The sequence below is a fragment of the Pseudophryne corroboree genome, chromosome 1 (genome assembly GCF_028390025.1).
Source record: "Pseudophryne corroboree isolate aPseCor3 chromosome 1, aPseCor3.hap2, whole genome shotgun sequence".
NCBI classification, from domain to species: Eukaryota; Metazoa; Chordata; class Amphibia; order Anura; family Myobatrachidae; genus Pseudophryne; species Pseudophryne corroboree.
The window spans coordinates 993808649-993816497 of NC_086444.1; the positions used below are offsets into that span (position 1 = coordinate 993808649).

Below are 7849 nucleotides of genomic sequence, written 5' to 3' on the forward strand. Positions count from 1 at the left end.
TTCCGAGTTGTTAGCTCGCTAGCTGCTTTTAGCAGCATTGCAAACGCTAGGCCGCCACCCTCTGGGAGTGTATCTTAGCTTAGCAGAATAGCGAACGAAAGAGTAGCAGAATTGCTACTAAATATTTTCTTGCAGTTTCTGAGTAGCTCCAGACCTACTCCTAGATTGCGATCAGCTCGGTCCGTTTAGTTCCTGGTTTGACGTCACAAACACGCCCTGCATTCGGCCAGCCACTCTCCTGTTTATTCGCACAGGCATTCGCAAGGTAATTGACAGGAAGAGGCCATTTGTGGGTGGTAACTAACCGTTTACTGGGAGTGTCCGGAAAAATGCAGGCGTTCCCAAGCGTTTTCAGGAAGGGTGTCTGACATCAGCTCTGCACTGTAGGAGTAAGTCCTGGGCTGCGCAGAGACTGCACACAGTGGATTTATGCAGATCGGCATACACATGGGATCGCGCACTTGCACGCCAAATTTACACTCCCCCAGGGGGGCGGCGACTATCTTAACGCAGGACAGAAAAGTTAACAGCCCAGCGATCTAAATCACCCCCCACCCCATGGTCTTATAGCCTTTACTTTAAATATACTTGTCTATAATTTTAATTCTGACATCCTCAGGCAACTCTGTTTTGCTTTCTTCTGTTAATGTTCAGTGTGTGTGTTGCAGACTATGATACCAAACAGCAGAGTGACTACTCTTCTCCATTTAAATAGGCTTAATGACTGATTAGAAGATCGAAGATATGTGTGATGTGAATTTGTCACTGACCTGGGTTGGGAGTGTTGAGAACTCGGGGGTTCTTCCGATGATAGGGAAGAGGAACCACAGCTGGGCCGGAGCAGGGATGGCCGGATGTAGGTTTTCCTCATGCAGAACTTAGCCGTTGTAACCGACGTGTAATGCTAAAGAATTAGTTGTGGCCAAGGCTTGGGGGCGATGCTGAAGTACACAGAAGAATGAAGAACTTGTGAGCGATGCTGAAGAGATGAATGAAGATTTGAGAATGATGTTGAAGCACACAGAAGAATGAAGAACTTGTGAGTGATGCTGAAGAAATAAATGAGGATTTGAGAACGATGTTGAAGCACACAGAAGAATGAAGAACTTGTGAGGGATGTTGAAGAAATGAATTAGGATTTGAGAACGATGTTGAAGCACACAGAAGAATGAAGAACTTGTGAGTGATGCTGAAGAAATAAATGAGGATTTGAGATTCAGTGTAACTCTGGAAGTTTGGGAGGCGTTCCACTTAGGGATACCCTGTAATACTGGAAGCACAGGAGGTGTCCCTCTGAGAGATACACTGTAACGCTGGTAACGCAGAGAATGTCCCACTGAGTGATACACTGTAACGCGGGTAGCACAGGGAAGGTTCCACTGAGTGATACACTGTAACGCTGGTAGCACAGGGAATGTCCCACTGAGAGATACTCTGTAACTCTGGTAGCACAGGGAAGGTTACACTGAGTGATACACTGTAACGCTGGTAGCACAGGGAATGCCCCACTGAGAGATACTCTGTAACGCTGGTAGCACAGGGAATGTCCCACTGAAAGATACTCTGCAATGCTGGAACACAGGAAACGTTCAGCTTGAGAACACGCTGAACGTTGCAGCACTGGTGATCATTGGAAAGCCGATACTCAGGCGCCGGGGCTCTGTACGGCGTCTGCCTTTGAACTTCCCGCCCTCTCCTGATTGGCGGAAGGGGCCGATGACGTCACCCGCTCACCACGCTCTCGTGGATGCCGGGCGCAATGGCGGCGCCCACACCCCGGGAACCCGCCGGAGGCAGCGCCAGCAAGACGCGATGACCCGGAGCCCACCTGGGGCGACGACCGCCGGGAGACCCAGCGCACCCGGAGCGGTAAGCGCGGCAGCCGCAGCGCCGCGAGTGTGACAGAATTCAAGCAATCAATTTCATTTGAACTATCACTATAAGCTAATTATTTATTTGCTTTTCTAAGGGGGTACCAACAAATCTGTGAAGACCATTTTAGAATATCTTTGGAGAATAAGCAATTCTCTATATCTGGAGTACCCATTGGAAACACAAACAAACACCAACAAATAGCAAGAGAACATACAAACGCCACACAGATAGGACACTTGTTATTAAACAATAAACAATGTTATTAAACTCATGTCTACAGTGCAACAAAGTAGCTAACCATTGCACCACTTGAACTAAAGTAACAGCCAGAGCAAACCAGTACAGTCATACAAAATGTGTGAGTGTGGAAGTGTAAAATCATTTGTGTTAGTGATCTGCACATCTGCCAACTGGCATGTCGGCAGAACATGTTTGAACAAACTGTTTTCAGTTCTCCACTGCCTGAGGTATTCTTTCAAACAGTATTAAAAGGAAATTAATTAATACGATTTTATTACTATGGCTACTTTTAGGGGAAAATGTAATAGCCTGCAATTTGCAGACCTCGCAGAGATACCGGCAAGTCTGTCCGGTGCTTTAAAGTGCCAATCATTTGAAAGGAAAAACCAGGTTGGTTTTGCCCTTTAAATGATTGCCATATTCAAACATCAGGGCAGCCTATTTAAGATCATATATATTTCTAAAGAAAACAGACTTTTATGTTTGTTATGAAGCAAAATGAGAGGAATTATGAAATATGTGATATTTTGAAATCCATGTGTTGCAACTACAACATCTGATCAAGTGGCATCAGGTCTCCCTTACTCAGCAATAAACATTTGTATGGGATGTTTTCATCAACCCAGCATCTGGAGCCTGACTGTGACACAACACATGATGTGTGATGAGTTTCTGCTCTGCTGACCTGTTTGTCACTAAACTTGGGCCAGGTTTTCTTTTCAGGAATGGATTTCCAACATTACTTCGCTGCTGTCACTTAAGAACCATCATGATAGAGCAGCCATTGCTAAGGGATGTTGGTGGGAGCGTCTACAAAAGACATTTTGGAAAACATTGCCATAGCATTTTATGGTGTCTATTTATCATTCTGCTTCTGTATCATTGTTTGTCATAGTAACACAGCATTGGTGTTTTTATAATGGGTGCAACGAGTGCGGTGCATGCGGCCCCACACCGCACACACTGCATCCATGTTTTAATACTTACCTTCCCAGGGGATGCTGCAGCCACAGCAAAGATCACCACAAAAATGTCCGCTCCGCATGCGCAGTAGTAATTAGTCTCAGGAACATGGCGGGCACCCAGAGACCTACGTATGCGCAGTAACTCCAGCACAGTGTCGGAGCCTACTGCTCCATGGAGAGGAGGGGGCCCACCTGAGCCCCCTACTCTGTTAAAACACTCCTGCAACACAGAATGTCATACTGCAATAAATGGTTGCAAAGGGCCCCCCAGAACAGATCAAGCTTCATGGCCCCAAAAATATAGGTTCGCTACTGAATTAATGTATGAACGCTATAATCAGCAAGGTGACAATTTAGGGAAGTACTTGGCACCAGTGAGAAACATGTAAGTACCAGTACCTTAATCTCATGTAACCACAATCTGGATCTCAGACTGAAAAACAGAGTTGTCGAGCAAACAGCACCCTCAGTGAGTGCCAAAATAAACCTGACATTGCCGCACTTGAGGAGGTAACAAAAAAACTTAAAAAAAAAGAAAAAACCTGGGCTTATCCCTTAAGGTAGAAGTTTCCAAACTTAGGGACAGCTGTATTAAGCCTGGAGAAGGGATAAAGAAATGATAAAGGGCATGCAAGCCAGTGGCTGGGTTTCTGCAGGGCTGCGCTGTGTGAGCTGGGCCTGAGATGTGCAGCAGCTGCCACAGCCTCACACACACCAAGCGGGGTGGCGGGTGGGAGGACAGGAGACATTGCCAGCCCGCTGCAGGTCATGGGACATCACCTTTGGACCAGAGTGACTGTCACCTCCAAAGAACCCTAAAGTGGAGATGAGTCATTGAGGGCTGAGCAGCCCGGCACACATCTCCGGGGGCGCATTGCTAGCACCTACCATGGCTCAGGAGAAGATGGAGCTAGACGTGGAGGTCCCAGGGGATGGGAGCTGAGGAGATCCCCCATATAAAAGTGCTGAGTGATCACTCACATGTATTTTAACCTTACATAGCCCAGGAATGCCAGAATAGCACTACCATAGTTAACTGCCAGAGCATGGTGCTATCTTCCTCCCTTATTTGAATCCTGAGCAGCAGACTTTATCAATTAAAGAGGGAGGAAGGAGTGGACTTGTTGAACCAGGAAACGGCACGTGAGCATGAAGTGTAAACAGCAATGCAGATGAGCTTATGCTGGGAGGAAAGCTTTAGCTTGAGTGATAATGATTTTGATAAACTGGATAAACCTTCATCCCCAAAGCTTGTCGATTTTGCCCATGTCACCTGCCCCATCGCCTACCTGAGGAATAGGGAAGCAGTGTTTCTCTCCTTCTCTGTAAATGTGTTTGAGTAGTAATGGTTTACCCCCCAGCCCTGTCTCCAGTCCTACAAGATGCTTCAAAACCAGGAGGAGCCAGAGTCCTATCAACTGTTACGCCGAAGTGTGCTAGGTCCGATAAAGAGAAAGGTTGAAATGGAAATAGAAACCCAACCAAAGAGATTATTTCAAGGAACAACACACATGCTTTCACCAGATACTGCACACCTGTCACACTTCAATTGCATTCTAGCTCGGCATCCAAAGATGGCTGTGTTACTGACTCTCCCATCACCTGTTCCAACTCCTGCTCTTCACTCATATATCCCTGGATGATCTATCTCCCAAGTGGCTGCAGTTATTCTGGCCACAAGTTCTCTATTCTCATATTTAAAGACTGCGGCAAGCCTTTGGTCCCTTCTACTGCGTACTAGGTGTTTTTTTTTTTTTAATCATGTATATAATAAATTTCCCTTGTGCTGCAAGGAGTGTTACAGGACTTTTGAAAGATGGAGCAGGGGACTGTGTATGTTATGTACAGAATAGTATGTACAGTATTTGTGTATATATTGTCTGCTTGTTCCAGGTGTTTTGTGTAATTTTGAAGTATTGTTTTTACTCTAAAAAATGTATGTATGTTATGCAATCACACAAAAAAAAACAGTGATAAAGGAGTGATAAAGAAGTGATACGTTGATAAGTGCAAGGCGATAATGCACCAGCCAGTCAGCTCCTGTCATTTTTCAAATCCGTAATTATTGGCTGGTGCGTTACCACCTTGCGCTTATCACTGGTTTATCACTTTTTTTATCCCTTCTTCAGGTTAACCACTTGCCTGGCATGGTCGCATCAGATGCGACCATACCAGCAAGTGTCTTATCTGACGTGGTCGCACAGGATGCGACCAGTCAGATAAACAGTGTTAGCAGTGGCAGGCAGGGCCGGATTGGCCATCACACTGACCGGGGAGATTCCCGGGGTGCCGATTGGTGTGTGGGCCGCCTGTCATCTGTTGGACCACCCCCCTTGGCTGTCTGTCATGCACAAAAGCTGTGATTGGGTGACGCGCCAAAGGAAAAGGGGGGGGGGGGGGGGCACAGATGACAGGCGGCCCCGCACACCAATCAGAGCTACTAGTAGTATGGCTGCTAATAGTATTAGTCACTGAGCAGCACTTAGAGTCCCAGGCTACAGACAGACAGGAGCAGCACGATTGCCACAGCATGTACTAAGCTGCTGTGTGGGCAGGCAGGGAGGCTGCTGTCTTCTCTACCTGTGCAGGGGGATAATCACATTGATTTGCTCCTGGAGCACCTTCCTCTTCCTTCTCCTTTTAAACAAAAACTTTTCCGCCTCCCGTGATTAGGCCACGCCCCCGAAAGTACATGGTGCGGAACAGCTCTGAGCCATTATTAGCTCCCACCATCCTCCCTATATTATCCCACCATTACTTCCTGATTCTGCTGAATGTCTCAGGATGCAGCTCTGGAGGTTCCTGCTGTGACTGCTCCTCTGCTCCTTATGTGCTATTAAGGTTCCAGGTGGTCAGTGTATCTGTGCCCAGAGTGAGTGGACATTCCAGAAGCTATCCAGGAAGGCAAACAGGGAGAACACATGTTACAGCGACACCCACTGCTGCCGCAGCGCAGACTACTGCCAGGGTTACCCAGGGAAGTGCGGGGCCAATGGTGAGTACCCAAATGTGGGGGACTGGGGGGAATCATGTTCACTAGTGACCATATCAGGTACACTAGTGGCAGTGGCGGAACTACCACCAGTGCAAGCGGTGTCTTGCACTGGGGCCCACCGCTGTCAAGAGGCCCAAAGCCAGCTGCATGTAATGAGTCAAATTGACTCATTACATGCTGCCTGCTGCTGTGTGCTGAACGGGCCAACAAAGAGGAGAGAAGCAGCAGAGCGCAGGGACGCAGCCACGGGGAGAAGGAGGAGGAGGAGGGAGAGGGACTCGGGAGCCGCAGCAGCGCAATGTAATTGGTGGCGGCGCCGATGCAGCTGTCCCTCTCCTTCCACATAGGCTGGCCGCCACCGCTTTGAATGTTGGGATGCGCTTCCCTCATCACAGCAGTGGCCAGCCTATGTGGAAGGAGAGGGACAGAGGCAGCGGCGCCACCACCAATTACACTGCACTCCCCCTCCTCCTTCTCCCCTGCCCGGGATCTGCCTGACTGCATGCACCGAGGAGCCTGACTGCCTGAGCCAGTGGAGACAGTAAGTATTATCTGTTCTATCTATTCTGTCTGTCGTAATGTGTAAAAAGGGGGACTGGCTGCCGTAATGTGTTAAAAAGGGGACTGGTTGCCGTAATGTGTAAAAAGGGGGACTGGCTGCCGTAATGTGTAAAAAAGGGGATTCTGCCGTAATGTGTGAAAAGGGGGCGCTCTCTGCCGTAATGTGTAAAAAAGGGGACTCTGTCTGCCATAATGTGTAAAAAAGGGGACTCTGCCGTAATGTGTAAAAAAGGGGACTCTGTCTGCCGTAATGTTTTAAAAAAGGGGACTCTGTCTGCCGTAATGTGTAAAAAGGGGAAGCTGTCTGCCGTAATGTGTAAAAAAGGGGACTCTGCCGTAATGTGTTAAAAAAGGGGACTCTGTCTGCCGTAATGTGTTAAAAAGGGGAAGCTGTCTGCCATAATGTGTAAAAAAGGGGACTCTGTCTGCCGTTATGTGTAAAAAAGGGGGACTCTGTCTGCCGTTATGTGTAAAAAGGGGGACTGTCTGCCGTAATGTGTAAAAAAGGGGGACTGTAATGTGTAAAAAAGGGGAATCTGTCCGCCGTAATGTGTAAAAGGGGCTCTACCTGGTGTAGTGGCGCTACTGTGCAGCGTAATTTGAATAATGGAGACTACTGTGCACTGTAATATGAATTGGTATTATTTTGTGGCCACACCCCTTCCCCATGAAGCCATGCCCCTATATATTTTTTGCGCGCCTACGTCGATCACTGCCCCTATTTTACATAAAAGGGGGGGCGCGCCGATGCCGTTTCTTGCACACAGAGCTAAAATGTCTAGTTACGGCACTTTTGCTAGGTATCCATTTCCCTGGCCCTGAGCAGGTCCCCATCAACAGATCCTCTCCAGCACAGTGCCCCCATTGCATCCAAATAATCACCCCCCTCTCCACATCCTAAATCCAGGACACATCCACATCCTAAACCTGAATGGATCCCATCTGTATGTGTATCTCTACCCTGTTATGTCATACTGCACTTTGCATTCCTGAGTGCCGCTGAATATTGTATATGTGTGTATATACTATATATATATATATATATATATATATATATATATATATATATATACAGGTTGAGTCTCCCTTATCCAAAATGCTTGGGACCAGAGGTATTTTGGATATGGGATTTTTCCGTATTTTGGAATAATTGCATACCATAATGAGATATCATGGTGATGGGACCTAAGTCTAAGCACAGAATGCATTTATT

The 7849-nt window shown here is 47.3% G+C and overlaps 1 pseudogene; it reads left to right on the top strand.

Moving 5' to 3' along the window:
• Positions 1–3969: 3969 nt before the first annotated feature.
• Positions 3970–4781, top strand: LOC135050302 (PABIR family member 2-like; annotated as a pseudogene).
• Positions 4782–7849: the final 3068 nt, after the last annotated feature.